This window comes from Leptonychotes weddellii, chromosome 4 (assembly GCF_054177405.1).
Source record: "Leptonychotes weddellii isolate Sample4059 chromosome 4, ASM5417740v2, whole genome shotgun sequence".
NCBI classification, from domain to species: domain Eukaryota; kingdom Metazoa; phylum Chordata; class Mammalia; order Carnivora; family Phocidae; genus Leptonychotes; species Leptonychotes weddellii.
The window spans coordinates 73193573-73211198 of NC_138372.1; the positions used below are offsets into that span (position 1 = coordinate 73193573).

A 17626-nucleotide genomic window follows, 5' to 3' on the forward strand; every position below is an offset into this window, starting at 1 on the left:
GGGGGGTGGGGGCAAGAAGGGAGGGGCAGGAAGGAGGGGTGACAAAGGGGCATGAGGAACGTTTGGGGGTGATGGATATGTTCACTATCTTGATTTTGGTGATAGTTTCACAGGCATATACATATGTTAAAACTTATCAAAATGTACATTTAAATACGAATAGCTTGTTGTATGTCAATTATACCTCAATAAAGTTTTTTTTTTTAAATATACAGGGGCGCCTGCATGGCGCAGTCAGTTAAGCGGCTGACCCTTGGTTTCAGCTCAGGTCATGATCTCAGGGTCATGACATTGAGCCCCGTGTTGGCTCCCTGCTGGGCATGGAGCCTCCTTAGGATTCTCCGTCTCCCTCTGCCCCTCTCCCCTCTCTTTGTCCCTCCCCCCCTCAAATAAATAAATTATACACACACACACACACACACACACACACACACACACGACTCCTACAACCCAGAATCAGAATCTTCAAGGGCGAGACGCAGGAACGCGCTCTACAGCCCGCCTGGACGTGACACCACGGAGGTCGGGTAGCACATGAGATAAGCAACAACAAACGACAGGGAATGGGTTAGGATGGAGTGTGGTGCAATGTGATGGTATGGGCCTCGGAGCTCTTGCTGACAAGCTTAAGATGACAAAATAGGAATACATAGGACCTCTGAGAAGGGAAGTGACGTGATTAAAACAAAGCGGCCACAGCTTGATGGTGGAAGACTCTTCCGAAGTGGCAGCTCCTGTGTGTTCCCAGAACCGAAATGCCTGGTGGACCCTTCCTCGGTTTCGAGGATGCCGAAGGCCGGTCAACGTTTTCTTGGCTGACCGCCTGACTAGATAATTTAATCGCATCAGACGATTCTACAATTCTGGATGGTGACTCTTCTCAGTGATTTTGTGCTAGAAGTTCTTCATTAACACATTCCTGGTCTCTGCATCTCAAATAGCCTGCCACACGCTCAGACAAGATTCGAGTTTATTGTGGCATGATTTTTACAGGGAAGCCAGCCCATGACACGCTTGCCTGCGAACCGCCCCGCCCTGTTGGAGCTATACGGATTACTCCCCCCGGGGTGGGGGGGTGCGCAGAGTCCCCGCAAGATCGGAATTAAGATAAAGAGACGTGAACCAGCTTTGTCTGTGACCCGCGCACAGGCCATTCGGGTGTGTGGCGTGGGGTGGCTGAGGTGGTGAAGGTCAGCCTGCAGAGAGAGAGAGAAGGCAGCCGATCTGGGAGAAGCAGAAGCCAAGACGGAATGGGGCCCCGGGAACTCAGTGACTCTCAGTCACTTCCTGTCTTGCGTGACTGCAGATGCCCCCATTACCTTGCAATCCGCCCTTTTTCCTGCCAAAGCGGCTTTGAAGTGGCATTCTGTCATAGGCCACTTCAGGAGATTTGATTTTGATAGTTCACACGACCAAAAACCCACTTACACCTGTTATGTTCGATCCGCTGATTTGAAATTAACAAAAGAATTTTGTACAGCTATTTCCAACGGTGAATTCATACCCAGTGCTTTTGGTTTTTCCTTTCAGTAACAGTGATGCTGACTTCTCTGTTCAAAGAGGAAGCCACTGACCAAGGAAGGACTGAGGTGGTTTCCAGTAAGGCGGATGGAAGGAAGCATCTCTTCCCATGGCCAGGCAGTGACGCACAGACTGAAGCTCGGAAACAAAACCATCCTGAAGGTAAAACATGTCCTGCCCTTGGCCTCTCTTTCCCCATTTGGAAATTCTCTCTTCATATCTCCTCTACACTCTCCAGACCTCAACTTGAGCCTTTTTTGGAGGAGATGAGGAAACAGGTGTGCTTGCTGTCTCTCCTGTACAGCAAGCTATCACTGAGGTGCTAGTCAGCCTTTTTTCTAGGCTAACCAACCCCCTGCCCCTCAGCTTTGCAACCTATGATCCTTGCTGCTCTTCCGTTCGCGGCTGCCCCTCTTCCGTTCGCAGCTGCCCCTCCGGGCTCAGTTCCCACAGTGGAGTTGGATGTAGACAAATGGAGATAAATCCTCTCCTTCTGCCTCCCAAAGTTTCATTGAGTGTCTTCCCTTTCCTTCCTGCCATTCTCTCTGCCACTTCCAAAGTTCAGGCCTCGTCAGCTCTTAACCTGTGTTGCATGACTAAGACCTCTGCCCTCTCCCGTCTTCCTGCCCCCTACATATAACTGCCCACTGACTCTCTCCTTGACCAAATCATCCTTCTGAGGCCTTATAATCCTACCACTCCCTAGCTCGAAAGTCTTTCCTCTTGCATGTGGAAGAAAGTGCAGACTGTGGTCGTGTATTCACTCCATCCTCCATGAGCTGGCCCAGCTGCTCTCCCAGCAAACCCCCTTTGTGCTTCCTGTGGTCCAGTCCAGCATGCTGGGCGCCCGACATGATGCCATGAGCCTGCGCACGGTTTCTGCTTGCACACGCCTTCTGCCCAAACATTCTTGCCCTGTCTCAGCTTGTCCAAGTCCTGCATATTCTACTTTTTCTCAAAAGCCTAGCTTGGTGTGCCTTCCTTTGCAATTCTCCCCAGACAGAATGAATTATCCTGTGCTACCAAGCCACATAGTTTATGTTTTTGTTTATATAACTTTTAAAGGTCTGGCTTGTAGTCCTAGGGTACAGACCTGTCTTTCCCGCTAGAAGGCCAGCGCTTTACGGACAAAGCCTGGCCCTACTGCTCCCAGTAAGTTCCAGGTCCCTAATTCAATGCAGGGCATGCAGTACGTGATCTGCACATACTGGCTGGATCAAGTTTGCAAAAATACGTGCCCGTGGGCAAGCTGTGTGCCCACAACACTTTCCTCTGGTCACGTGACTGTTGTTTCAGAAGATTCGCGAGGTCAAATGACTCAGCAAAAATTTTGCAGACCAAATGGCCGGAAGTAGGAGCTGCAGAAGCAGACTGGATTAACACTGATCTAAAACACATGTGTCTGGAACCCCACTGCCAGTGCAGGAAGATTTTCCACAGCATATGCCAAGGGTTACAGCCTGATACTGTGCCCCTGGGAGAGGCCAACAAACCACAGGCTCCCCCCGAGCCCCGGCCCCTCTGGCGTCTGGCGCCCCATCGAGGACATTTAGGAGGCCTGCAGAGCCTTGAGTGTGACAGAGTTTTGCCTCCCCTATCCAAGAAATCCATCTGCCTGGATGTTCCAGATAATGGAAACTTGCCCCTCTAGGGCACCCAAACTTTTCAAAGTCAAATCCATTTTGATAAACAACTTCCAAAAGGAAGAATACAATCCAACACTTTCGCACACTCTCAGGTTGTCGTGAGTGTTATTTGACCACTTCTTGATAGCCCTGAGCTGAGATCAGGTATATCAATTGCTGTTTTTCCCACAGGATTGCCCTCTTCACTACTATACCTTCAAATCATAATCGTTACAAACAATAATAACCAGCACTTACGAGCCCTTCCTATGTGTGCGGCACACCAAGGGGCCTTCTACATAATTATTTCATTTTGGCTTTACCATGTCCCTAAAAGGTAGATTATTTTCCCCCAGTTTTTAGGTGTGAAAACTGAGGAGCAGGGAGGGTAAGTAACTTGCCCACGGTTACGTGGCAAGTTAAATCATGGAGAGTGGTCCCAACCCAGGCAATGAGCTCCAGAGCCCACACTGGCAAATCCTTTACTCCACCGCTTCCCTAGGCATGGAAATAAGGGAACCGACTCATCCGGGGACTTTCCTGGGTTTAGCATTGACAACTCTCAGTCCAGGGAAAAGCATGGTGGTTGGTCACCCTAGCTGGAGAGCAAGAGAGCACTCTCCAGAACACTTGGCTTTTGTAAACCAGACGTGCGATTTCAGATCATCCATCCCTGGCCATTGAGGATAGGAAAGGAACCCAGTAACCCAGTCAAACCAGGAGGGCCAGACAAAGAAACAGCACCCCCCCCGCCCCCGCCGCCGAAGACAGTTAATAATGTTGCTCTCCTTCAAAACATATTTGTTCAACATGAGTGGAGGTGAGAAACTTCTATGAATGAAAATCATACACTCCTTTCTTTATATTCAAAACAGGAAATGGCTACATACACGTATTGTGGGCAGTTTTCTAAGCCAGACCGTTTTGTGAGGCATATTAAAGAGCATATCATTTAGGTAATAAAAAATAAAGAACCCTCTCATTCTGGAGGAACAACATCTTAGGAGCTGTGTGCCATTTGGCTTCACGTGTCAGCTGGCTGTGACTCATCTCGGCGTGGACTCAGGTGGTGGGGAGACGGAGGTCCACATGCAGATGTGCCCCACTGCTTGCCTGGAGACATCACAGAAAGGAAGGCTTCCCCAAAAAGAACAACAATGATGAAGCTGACAGTAAGGAACCTCTTACTTCCGTAGGAACAGTTGTTAGTGAACCCTGAGTTAGCTGCCATCACATTTCTTGTTTATGCCAGTGGGGTTTTAATGCTTAAACCTTTCCCGGGGCCTCCTGCTTCATCTGCCCGGCTCTCTGGCCCTGGGAAAGTGGATGGGTTTTGGGACTGCCTTTTCCTCAAAGGCCTTTTCCAAAATCCTTCATGGCGGGGAAAGCTCAGGTCAATGGCAGTCTGGTTCCCAGAATGGCGAGGTTGCTGTATTTGGAGAGTGTTGCTTCCACAGGACATTAAATGCTCCTCTGCGAGTTCAAGATTAACTTCTAGGCAAAACAAGTACAGTGGCTTCCTGCCTTGCTTCTTGCCTCTGCACAAGCCCAGACATTACCTTGGCAGGAGGTCTTAACATTTTAAGGAAAGCTGATCAGCCTGATGGCAAGATGGATGCTGCTCTCTCTCCCACAGAGGCCCTCAGGTTCTCTTGCACTTGTTTTACGGCAGGTTCCAACAGGAACTGGACTCAGAGCCATACCCTTGGGGCTGCCCTTGAGCCTCCCCAGAGGGATTCCTCAGCTCCAAGCAGCCAGTGGGCATTTCATCAGGCAGCCACGTTACTCTTCAATGAGCTAAATAACTTTTTTAGGAATTAGCAACCAAATGGTTTGAGGATGCCAGAAAAGGTGATGAAGTTGCTCTTCCTTAACTATACAAAAAATTGTTCCATGGAAAATTATAAGGGCATTTTTTAAAGGAATTTGGAGTTCACATTTCTGTTCATTCTCTTTTTCATTTTCTTGTTAAATTTAGCTATTTAGGAAATTGCTTATTAAAACCAAGAGAAAAAAATAAATAGATATCATAAACCCAAAAGAGCAAGATATTTTCTCCCTTAAAACCAAATCTGACTTTTCTTTCCTGGAAAGCTCGCAGCAGGGAGAGAGGTGGTTATCTGTCCTGGGAGCTCTGGTACTATCTGGGGCTCAATCCCCGTAAATACTATTTAGTTTGTACTTTTCCCAACTTTCAACTCCCTGGCACATTCTTGGGCTTTTGAGTGTTCCAGGGAACTTCTGCAAATTGCCACTGACACAGTATTGAAAGCCTACCCAGGCGAACGAACACCTTTGTACTATGGTGGGATTCTAGATGGACTTGGCTCTGACCCACAGCAAAGTTAGAGCCTGCAACACGGTCTCTCTCTGTAGGTGCCTGTCTTCCCCCAAGAGTGTTAAATGAGTATGCCAACTTACTCTGTTCAATGACCTCAGTGCCTGAAGAGAAAAACTTCCTCAGACCATCCACTCTATGGGACTGTAGGAAGAACCTGCTGACCAAAGTGAATAGACTCAAAAATGTAAAGCCATTTTCAAATGAATGAGGTCAAAACAAACTATAATTTGAGTTCTTTTGCAAGACGTTAAGCCCCAAAGTAGTAACAATATCTTGAAAGTTAAAATATACAGAAGTTAGGACCCCTTCCAAATGGATGTACAGAGAAAAAGCTATAAAACCCTTGTTCTTTGGCATCTTTACCTTCAGTTTAAGGCAAATGAGATCCAGTCATCCTCTTGATTCACAGATTCCATCTTTGCAAATGTGCCTACTGGCTAAAATGTATCTGTTATCCCCAAATCAATACTCCCGGTCCTTCTGTGGTCATGAGAGACAGCAAAAAGTTGAAGCACTGAATGCACTCCCTTCTAGCTGCGGTCCGAGCAAGGCAGCCGAGTTTGAACAAGGGGACGCTCTACTTTCCATTCTTTCTACAAACATCCTTTTCACAGTCTATTTAGTGTCACATTTTTCAAGGTTTTTTTTTAAGGTTTTATTTATTAGAGAGAGAGAGAGTGCATGTGCACAAGCAGGGGTAGCAGGAGAGGGAGAAGCAGGCTCCCCACTGTGCAGAGAGCCCGATGCAGGACTCGATCCCAGGACCCTGGGGTCAGGACCCAAGCTGAAGGTAGACGCTTAACCTACCGAACCACCAGGTGCCCCATGTTTTTCACGTTTTGGTGTCTTTTGTTGGTGATTTCATGGTTTAGAGTTACTCCCAAGCATGTGCTGACATGCTGGCGGGAAGGGGCCCGATGGAGAGAGGACACGTGTTAGACAAGCTCCGGGCAGGCCTGAGTTACAGTGCTGTTGGTCGTGAGTTCAATGTTAATGAATCAACAGCATATAATAAGGTGCCTTAAACAGAAACATACATAAAACAAGGTTATGTATTAATGGGCAGAGGAAACTGCTGTGACCAGAAGTTCGCGGGAATCTATGTTTCCACTAGGGAAGATGGTTCAGTGTTTACTGATTCAGTGTTCACAGAAACTTTATGGAACATAACTAACACAAATAATGAGAATCGACTGTTTCATCAAGCTTATAACTGCCCTTTTAAGGGATTTGAACTCTTAGGGTCTCTCTTTGTTGCCAATTTCTGTTTACTCTCACTTATTGAGTATCGACTGTGTGGGGAACACTATGATAGTTCCTTAGAGGGTTGAAAAGTGACTACAGCTAATAACCTTGCCCTCCAGAAGCTTCTGGTCCAGCAGAGGAGAGAAGAATTTGGATTGACAGAGCCTAACAGCCTGAAGGAGGAATACTAATACCTGTTCAGGTGTTTACCATCACAGAATCATAAACTACAAGACTTTGAAAACAATGGTCCACTGCCTCCTTCAACACCTTTCTCACCTGGCTTCCAGGGCACCAAACCATCTCCCTGCCTCTCCTTATCCCCACATTCCCCTTACTGCTAAATGTCAGGGTGCCCCAGAACTCAATGCTTAGATCACATTCTTTTCTATCTACACTCACTTCCTTGGTCATATTATCTGCCTTTCTGATCTTAAATATTGACTAGACACAGATGGTACTTTCTGACCTCTAAATTCACATATCCACCTGCCTGCTTGTCTTCTCCATTTGAAAGTCCAAGGGGCATGTCAAAATTATCTCAAACTCCTGATACCAGATTCTGATCTCACCCCACTCTAACCTTCTCCTTCTCTAGTTTTCTTCGTGTCAGTAAATAGCCATTCCATCTGTGGCAGATTTTATTTTTCAAAAATCCCACAACAATATATTCACTCTCATATGCTCTTGCCATTCCCCCATGAAGAGATGGAGTCTATTTCCCTCTCTTCCACTTTTGGCAGAACTTTGTAACTGCCTGGATGCATACCAAGTGTGAGAAGTGCCACAAGACTCCCACGGTGATGTCAAAAGTTTGATACACAAAATACCAACAACATTTTTCACAGAACTAGACACATAATCCTAAGATTTGTATGGAATACAAAAGATCCCAAATAGCCAAATCAATCTTGAAAAATAAGAACAAACCTGGAGGTATTACAATCCCAGATTTCAATATATACTACAAAGCCATAGTAATCAAAACAATATGGTAATGGCGCAAAAAATAGACACATAGATCAATAGAACAGAATAGAGAACCCAGAGATAAACCTACGATTATATGATCAACTAATCTTTGGCAAAGGAGGCAAGAATATGCACAGGAAGAAGATGGTCTCTTCAACAAATGGGGCTGGGAAAACTAGACAGCTACATGCAGAAGAATGAAACTGGACCACTTTCTTACACCATACACAAAAAACAAACTCAAAATGGATTAAAGGCCTAAATGTGAGGCCTGAAACCATAAAAATTCTAGATGAGAGCACAAGCAATAATTTCTCTTTTGCCATAACAACATTTTTCTAGATATGTCTCAAGAAGCAACGGAAACAAAAGCAAAAATAAACTATTGGGATTACATCAAAATAAAAGCTTCTGCATAACAAAGGAAACAATCAACAAAACTAAAAGCCCACTGAATGGAAGATGCTTGCAAATCACATATCTTAGTCATTTAGGGGTTAGTATTCAAACTATATAAAGAACTTATACAACTCAACACCAAAAAAACAAATAACCCAACTAAAAAATGGGCAGAAGACATGAACAGGCATTTCTCCAAAGAAGACACCCAGATGGCGAACAGACACATGAAAAGATGCTCAACACCACACATCATCAGGGAAATTCAAATCAAAGCCACAGTGAGAGATCACCTCACACCTGTCAGAATGGCTAAAATAAAAAAACCCAAGAAACAACAAGTGTTGGCAAGGATGTGGAGAAAAAGGAACCCTTGTGCACTGTTGGTGGGAATGCAAACTGGTGCAGCCACTGTGGAAGACAGTATGGAGGTTCCTCAAAAAATTAAAATTAGAACTACCCTATGATTTAGTAATTCCATTACTGGGTATTTACCCAAAGAATACAAGAACACTAATTCAAAAAGATGCATGTACCCCTATGTTTATTGCAGCATTATTTATAATATCCAAATTATGGAAGCAGCCCAAATATCTACAGATGAATGGATAAAGAAGGGGGGTACATATATACAATGGAATATTATTCAACCATAAAAAGAATGAAATCTTGCCATTTGCAACAACATGGGTGGACCTAGAGAGTATAATGCTAAGTGAAATAAGTCAGTCAAGGACAAATACCATATGATTTTACTCATATGTGGAATTTAAGAAACAAAACAAGGCATGAGGGTCGCTGTGTGGGTCTCAGTGGAAAGCTTGTTTGGGGGGCGGCTTGCGTCAGCTAAGGCAGCACCTCCGGGACGATGGCAGAGGGAGAAAATCGCAGCACCAACCTGCTGGCTGCAGAGACTGCAAGTCTGGAAGAACAGCCTCAGGGATGGGGAGAAGTGATGCTGATGGCTGATAAAGTCCTCAGATGGGAAAGAGCCTGGTTTCCACCTGCCGTCATGGGTGTGGTTTCTTGGGTGTTTCTGACTATCTACTATCTGGATCCATCTGTTCTGTCCCGTGTTTCCTGTTTTGTTAGGTTTTTGTGCTTGGCTGACTACCTTGTTCCCATTCTAGCTCCTAGAATTTTTGGCTCCAGTAAATGGAACACTGAGCAACAGCAAAGATTCCATGAAATTTGTAGCAATCTGGTAAAAACTCAACACAGAGCTGTGGGCTGGTGGAAACGCCTCTTTATTCTAAGGGAGGAAAAGCCTAAAATGTACTTCATGACCATGATCGTTTCTCTTGCTGCGGTTGCTTGGGTGGGACAGCAAGTCCAAAACTGGCTGCTCACCTACCTGATAGTGATTTTCTTACTGTTGTTTCCGGGATTAAACCAGCATGGAATCACTTTGAAGTACATTGGAATGGCCAAAAGGGAGATAAATAAGCTTCTCAAACAAAAAGAAAAAAAAAATGAATAATGCATCTGCTTTATTCGGTGTAATGAATGGCATATACATTGTCCTTGGGAACAGTTTCTATTACGCTGTCTGGATACTAAAATGTTACAGAAGTAGCTCTTTGCTCTCCCTCTTTCTGCCCTTAGTTGGTAGAAATTCAGACTTGCCAAGTAAGGCTTTATGCATAGGGTCTTCATGTGACATGTAGCTGGATGCATTCTCATCAGTTGGCTTTATATGGACAACTCATTCGTGAGTATGACTTGTTTTGATTTTTCTCACCCAGGTTAATTGAATTCTTACTTTTAGGCAACTTCCTTTAAAATAATATAGTGGTGAGCTTCACCTTTTAGTACAGTTAACTGTGACTTTGGATAATTGTTCCAGTTGATCTTTGCTTGAGCTAGATCCAAGCTAGAGGTCTGTGGCTACAGGAAGCTGGTTCTACTGTCTGCTTCCACAATCTGCTTGAACTGCCTGGCTTCATGAATACAGAGACCAAGTTGACAAAGATGAAGAGACCAATTAAGATTCATTCCTCATGCTGTTTCTATACCGTGGGAGAAGAATCCTCTGGAATAAAATGAAACCAATTCCATGCCCTAGTATGTGTTGGTTTCTGCCTTGTGCAAAACTTAGTGATTTGTAAGAAACATTGATCTTCCCTCCCAAAAGGGGAATATGACAAGCTTCGAGCTCGTCTCTCCTTGCTCTTAGACTTCAAGTTAGCTCCTTAGAGGTTTTTAAACAGCAGGCTTCCAGAAGTTTGTGTTTAGGATTTTTAGCATATTTTTAATTTCAGGTTTTCAGCTGACTACTACTATAGGTTAAGACTCAGGTCTATGACCTTCACTCCAACACCAGCCAATAAAAGGACAGAAGTCTTCCTATACTTAGTCTAAGATTCGTTTCAGTAGAAAATAATCTTAGCCTACTAAATTTTCGAGATCAGACTAAGCCTTGAAAGGTAAGCCTCAAGATTCTCATTTGAGGGTAACTGCTGGCTGCTTTGGTCCCCAGAGATTTGGCACAGGAGGTGGTGTTTATGCTGGCATCTGACTTTTTCCCTAGATCTCTCTCTCTCTCTCTGAAGAGTGCAAGGGCTGGCTGGGGAGAGCAGACTTTTGGCGACGACAGATGGCCTCTGGTCTACAGAGATTTTGTAACTGCTTGGAAAGTGTCTTAGAATCATTCTCCCTCTCAGTAGCTAGAAATTTAGAATAGCTGGAATCTGTAAGAATGAACCTCTGAGGGCTGAAAATGTGACATTTGGGAACAGTTCTTAAACTCTGATTAATTAGCTATAATATAGTTTTGTGAATTTATTGCACTGATGCTGGATCTTGTGGTATATCTGTCCCTAAATAAGTATTGTCTTCTCACCTTCAATATTACTGTGAACAGTGGCACCCATTGTAGCAAATGTTTGATTTGGTTTTTTTAATGTTTCATATGAAAACTACAAACTACCTTGATTTTTACATGTGTTTCCTCATTGTAGATAAGCCTATCTTGCTATCTGGATTTTTTTGTGTATATGTGTTCTACCAATTAACTACTTTTGCAGTTTTAATCTTGTATTATTTCTTCTTTGTTTTGTGTAAAAGGGGAAACATAGAAAGAGCTGGAATCCCTCCCCCTCAAAAAAAGAAACAAAACAAAAAAAAGACAAAAATCTTTACTATAGTGGACAAGCTGGGGGTTATCATAGGGGAGGTGGGTGGGGGGATGGATGAAAATAGGTGAGTACACTTATCATGATGAGCACTGAGTAATGTACAGAAGTGCTGAACCACTATATTGTACAACTGAAGCTAATATAACATGGAATTAAAATAAAAAAAAATACTTTTGAGGAAGAAGGAGTTTTGGTACAGGTTCTCCTTGGCTCTCTCTCTTTCTGAGGCCACTCACCATTGGAACCTTGGAACCAGCCACCATGGTGTGAAGAAGCCAAGCAGCCATGTGGAAAGGCCACATCTAGGTGACCCAACCTTAGCCAACAATCAGCATCAACCACCACATATATGAGTGAGCAAACCCTCAGATGAAGCTAGCTCCCAACACTGGAGCTGCCTTGCTAACATTGAGTGAGCAGAGAGGCAAGCTGTTTCCTCAGAGCCCTGCCCAAACGGCAGCTTTATGAGCAAAACAACTTGCTGTTGTTTGCACCACTAATTGTATGTGGTGTAATGACTGGTTTTGCAGCAATAGAAACCTGAAACACTATTAGTAGCATTGCTCAGGCCTGAACCTTGGGGTCATCCTTGCCACCTCTCTTTCTCCCATCCCGCACTCCCAATCTGTCAGGAAATGCTCACAAAACATACCCAGGATCTGAGCTCTTCCTGCACCTTCATTGCTGCCAATCTTTCGCCAACTGTTCCTCATAGGAGTTATTCCAGTAGCTTCCCACCTGGCCTCCCTGCTTCCACCCTTGCTCCTCTTCCATCTAATTCTCAACATAGCAGCCAAAGTGATCCTATTAAATATAAGTCAGATCACATGAACTCTAATCCAAAGCTCAAATGACTTCCCATGTCACTCTACAATTTCCTCCCACCTCCCACGAGCTTTCTGTCCTCCTTTCCTACGATTTTCAGTCCCCAGATCCACTGACCTCGCTCATGCTCCCCAGACACACAGGTCTGTCCCCAGCTGGGCCTTTGCACATGGTTCTCTCCCTTACTTCCCTCAAGGCTTTACTCACTGTCACCTTTTGCATGAGGATGTCCCCAGCCACGTTATCCTCCCTCCCTGCTTCATTTTTCTCCACAGCCCGCCTTACCACTCACATCATTTTAATTATTTATCTGGCTTCTCACTTGCCATCCACCCTACCACCACCCACACACACAGAGAGACCACAGAACACATAGTAGAGTGTTAGCTACATGACGACAGGGGTTTCTGTCTGTTTTACTCACTATTGCATCCCTAGTGTCTTAAACGGTACCTGGTTGGCACACTGAAGGCCACTGATAAACAAATGGATGGGACTGAATAAACGGATGGGATTAAATGCTCTGATTGAATAAATGGATGGGATTAAATGCTCTGGTTGAAGTAATATCATCTAAGTAGCCCTGGGAAAATTTGAACCCAGTCTTTTGCTGTAGCTTTTATAGCAAGTGAAACACTTTTAGCTACAATAATAGAATACCCAAATAAATCAATAAAGAAAATGTACTCTTATGAAATAAGATATCCTGAAGTGTTTCCAAAGTTGATTATTTCAGAAGCACAATGATGGTATCAAAGACCTAGATGTTTTCTCTATTTTCTCTTTACCACCTTTACATAATGTATGTTATGGACTGAATGTTTGTGCCCTTCCCCCAAAGTTCTTACGTTGAAACACTAACCCTCAATGCCACGGGATTTGGAAGTGAGGCTTTTGGGAGGTTATTGGGATTAGATTAGGTGGTGAGGGTGAGGCCCTCATATGGGATTAATGCCATTATAAAAAAGAGGAAGAGACACGGGGTCTTTCTTTCCATGTGTACGTACCAAGAAAAGACCATATGAAGACGACCAAAAAGAGAGCCCTCACCGAGAACCTGATCGTGCTAGCACGATTTTGGATCTCTAGCCTCCAGAACTGTGAGAAAGAAATATTGGTTGTGGGAGCCACCCAGGCTATGGTATCTGTTATGGCAGCTCGAGCACACTAGGACAGTGTGGCAGATTATATTTCCAAAAGATAGCCACTCCTATATATTTCTTCCACACCACATGCTCTTCATACAATGTGACTGATGCTCCTCCCATAAGAGGTGGAGTCTATGTTCTCTCCTCTCAAATCTAGGTAGGGGTCGTAGACTGTTGAACCCAATCAACAGAGTAAGGTAGAAGTGATTCTAGGTGATGCCAGATTACAGAAAGGACACAGCTTCCACTTGGCTTTCTCCTTCAGGATGCTTCCCTGGGAACCCTGACAACACGTTGTGAGGAAGCTCATGCCACATGGAGAAGCTGACATGGAGTGGAACTGAGCCCTCCCTCTAGCAGGCAGTACCAATTTGCCAGCCATGTGAGTGCCATCTTGGAAGTGGGTCCTCCAGCTGCAGTCAAACCTTCAAATAATTACGCCTCCAGCCAACACGTTCTTGTTACCTTATGAGAAACTCCTAAACCAGAACCTTTCCCAAATTCCTAGCTCACAGAAACTATGGGAGATTTTTGTAGTTTTTAAGCCACTAAGTTTTGGGGTAATTTATTAGGGAGTATTTATGTGAACCAGATTGATGCCATCTTGGACAAATCCGCCATGATAACCCCTCTGTGACCTGAAGCCTTCTTTGAGCACAACCCCCCCCCCCACCACCACCATTCTTCCTTTTTGTTTAACCACACCCTTAAGTACACTCTTGGAGCGTAACATCCTTGATCTGCACTGGAGATATGACTGTGATTCTCAAACATTCTCCTCCTGGGTGGTCTCCCAGCCTCTAAGGCTATGAAAACAGGTCAAAGACAGATCTTACAGGAGGAGATTGCAGAGGTCTTCTCTTGCCACCACCCAAGACATGTAAGTCCCTTTAATAAATCATTTCTTGTCAAGCTGTACTTGTCAGCCTTATTCTTCAGTCTTATGGCCCCTTTGGTCTTTGGAAGTCATTTTGTATATACCTCCCTTTCATGGAGCGGTATTGGATAATTAATACACTCAAAATATTAGCTTTTGTCCTTCATGGTTAAGGCATGGCTGCTACAGCCTCTGACATTGCATCATTGTTTCAGAAAAGCATGAAAATATTCTAGGAGCAGAATTCAATTAATCTTTTTTTTTTTAAGATTTTATTTACTTGCTTGAGAGAGAGAGAGTGGGGGAGAGAGAGAGAGAGAGCACACAAGCCGGGGGAGAGGCAGAGGGAGAGGCAGACTCCCCACCAAGCAGGGAGCCCGACGCGGGGCTCGATCCCAGGACCCTGGGATCATGACCTGAGCCGGAGGCAGACGCTTAACCGACTGAGCCACCCAGGCGCCCCAGAATTCAATTAATCTTATAAGCACCAAGCGACTAGAATCTTCAGAATTCAACTCTGGATGCAGGATTGCATCACTAAGAGCTACAGGACTGCCTAGTTTTTATACTCTTTTCAAGCAAGGGCAGGGAGCTACTCTAAAATCCACGTATCTTTATCACTAGCAATCTCACTAATGAAACTGCATTAGTAGATCCATTATGCTAATTGAAAAGCCACCAGTTGCATCAACAAAAACCTATTTTTTTCTTTTTTTAACAGAAACCTATTTCTAACATTAATTATGCCAACTGGTAAAGCTTCTGCTGCTGGTCAGAGATAAAGATCATCAAAGCTTTTGCAGTAGCTGTTTCTGGGCACAGGTTTCCTAATTAGAAGGCTGGCTTTCCACCCTAGGATGGAAATTCTCAATTAGGACAAACAACAGTATCTTGGCTATCTCATAACTCTGGAATACATACATGGGAACACACTGCCTGTGACGAAACGTTCTAAGCATATTACAGACATTACAATGCTCAATGTGGCTCTCCTATCTCAAGTTCATTCCTACATCCCCTTTCATGCTTCCCCTTTGAGTCTTCCTATTAATTCATTAGTTTCTGAGGAACCAAATCCACTCACACAGGGATGGGTTTCTTTTCTTTTTTAAGATTTTATTTATTCATTTGACAGAGAGAGACACAGCGGGAGAGGGAACACAAGCAGGGGGAGTGGGAGAGGGAGAAGCAGGCTTCCCGCGGAGCAGGGAGCCCGATGCGGGGCTCGATTCCAGGACCCTGGGATCATGACCTGAGCTGAAGGCAGACGCTAAACGACTGAGCCACCGAGGCACCCCGATGGGTTTCTTTTCTGATACTCTGTCCAGGATGAGCTGCAGATGCTCTGTTTTGGCTCTTAGGATCAGCTAAATGCATGCCCATTTCCTAAGGAAGGCAGTAATCCTTGTAGGCAGTTGAGTCCAAACCTGTGTTCAAGAAGGATATATACTATTCTCCTTTCACTGCCCCACTGCTTGCATCTAGAGACAAGGTTCCTCAGTATGGTTGCAGTAGGGTTTGATCCCACGGTGCCTACTGGATTAAGACCAGGACTATGTTACTCCTTAACGGTTGTCTTCTGGTTTTCACAGGAGAGACACTGAAGATACAGATACCACTGAATTCCCACCACGTACCTATGTTCTCCTCAGTCTCCCTCCTGACGGTGGACAGGAAATGACCTATTCTCCTGGTGGCAGAGGTCAGCTAAGCTTTATCAAGCCTTGTGGATGCCCGGGCAGTGACTAAGGAGAATGGAGATGATAAAAGGCTAACCCAAGGGACAGCAGGGACTGTGAGGAGTAGCCCCAGGAAAGCCTGGATTCCAGCCCACTTCTTTTTTTTTTCCTTCCTTTTTGATTTATATGCATTTTTTTTGTTTTTTTATTTTTTATTAACATATAATGTATTAATTGTTTCGGTAGTACAGGTCTGTGATTCATCAGTCTTACACAATTCACAGCGCTCACCATAGTACATACCCTCCCCAATGTCCATCACCCAGCCACCCCATCCCTCCCACCCCCCTCCACTCCAGCTACCCTCAGTTTATTTCCTGAGATTAAGAGTCTCTTATGGTTTGTCTCCCTCTCCGGTTTCATCTTGTTTCATTTTTCCCTCCCTTCCCCTATGATCCTCTGTCTTGTTTCTCAAATTCCTCATAGCAGTGAGATCATATGATACTTGTCTTTCTCTGATTGATTTATTTCACTTATCATAATACCCTCTAGGTCCATCCACATCGTTGCAAATTCCAGCCCCACTTCTGCCAAGGCCGTGGTTTTAGACACACTCCTTCACCTTTCTTGGTCCCTCCATTTCCTCATCTCCAAAACATTAAGATCCTGCCTAGCCGAATAGGCCAGTTCTGGCTACATGGCTGTTACTTCCAGACAAACCTGGCATTGCTACTTCTTAGCTCTTCCCATATTTCCCTCTTCCCTCCTTTTCCCTCCATCTCTTCTTCTCTTCCTTTATGCCCCTATCCTTTCTCTTTCTTTTTTCCTTTCCACTTATATAGAATGAGAATGCATCGGCTGATTTAATTCTGGCAGCAACCCCGTGTGGAAGGAAGTGTTGTCCCAGTTTGTGTTTCAGAAAAGTCAAATGCTGCACCTCAAATCTCACAGCTCCTACCTGACAGAGCCTCTCGGCCAAGTGAAAAATCACTGTGGCACATGGCAAGTGCTATCATAGTGGTATGTCCCAAAGCAGAGATGCTGATGAAGAGAGAAAAAGGATCTTTCCCTACCTAAATCTGGAAAGATTCTTTGAAGAAGTGCCACTGAAGAATGAGAGGAACTTTACCTGATGGGCACGAATCTGTTGCCAGATTAGATTAACTCACAATTTAGAAAATGATAAGGAATTAAGAAGGTCACTGTCCCCTAAAAATATCACAGTAACAGAAATTACTTGGAATCTCATGAGGCTGTATATTAACGCAGACGCTACAGCTTTTTTTTTTTTTTCCTTTGGCAAAAAATAAACAAAAAAAAATCCCCCGCATCATGATGTCAGTCTTGCTTCATTTCCTCCTTTATGCTAAGTAATACTGCCTATTGCTGGAAGGACGTGAGCTTTCTCTCTCAGCCTCCTGCCTGCCCTTCCCCCAGCTTCCAGGCCATATGCTTGTTAATGACGTGGTTACTTTTCCAGAGCCGAATGCTTGAGCATACTTTATCTTAAGAAATATTCTAGAACAGGCCCAGGGGAAACCCCTTCACTTTCTAGGAACATTGGCAGCTGCATGAAGACCTTAGGTGACTGGTTCTTTATTTAGGTTCTGGCTTTGACTTATACCCAATCACATATTTCTAAGTCAGGACGTGTGGAAATGTGAGGTTTTTGCTGCTCAGCACTCACACTCTCCTCTTGGATGATAGGAATCAGGTTTTCTTGGGGAATCACTTCTCCCCCAGTCTCAGTCCAACGGTTTGAAAGTAGTTACCTATCCCCCAGGCCTGGCCAGTCAAGGTCACAGTCATACTACAAAGCTGGGCCGACGAGCATCAGCTTTGGAACTTTCACTGGTC

At 44.5% G+C, this 17626-nt stretch overlaps 1 long non-coding RNA gene and 1 pseudogene across 3 annotated transcripts in view; both read left to right on the top strand.

Moving 5' to 3' along the window:
* Window positions 1-16614, top strand: part of LOC145721322 (uncharacterized) — a 108143-nt gene extending 91529 nt beyond the window's left edge. Inside the window, exons 4-6 of one of the 3 annotated variants that reach the window (XR_014144999.1) lie at window positions 1531-1683; window positions 13479-13595; window positions 15683-16614. This is a non-coding gene — a long non-coding RNA (uncharacterized LOC145721322). Of the gene's footprint in view, window positions 1-1530; window positions 1684-13478; window positions 14336-15682 lie in introns of those variants that run through there. The other 2 variants (XR_014144998.1, XR_014145000.1) reach the window with 2 other exon arrangements.
* LOC145721321 (ADP-ribosylation factor-like protein 6-interacting protein 1 pseudogene) lies at window positions 7548-10600 on the top strand (annotated as a pseudogene).
* Window positions 16615-17626: the final 1012 nt, after the last annotated feature.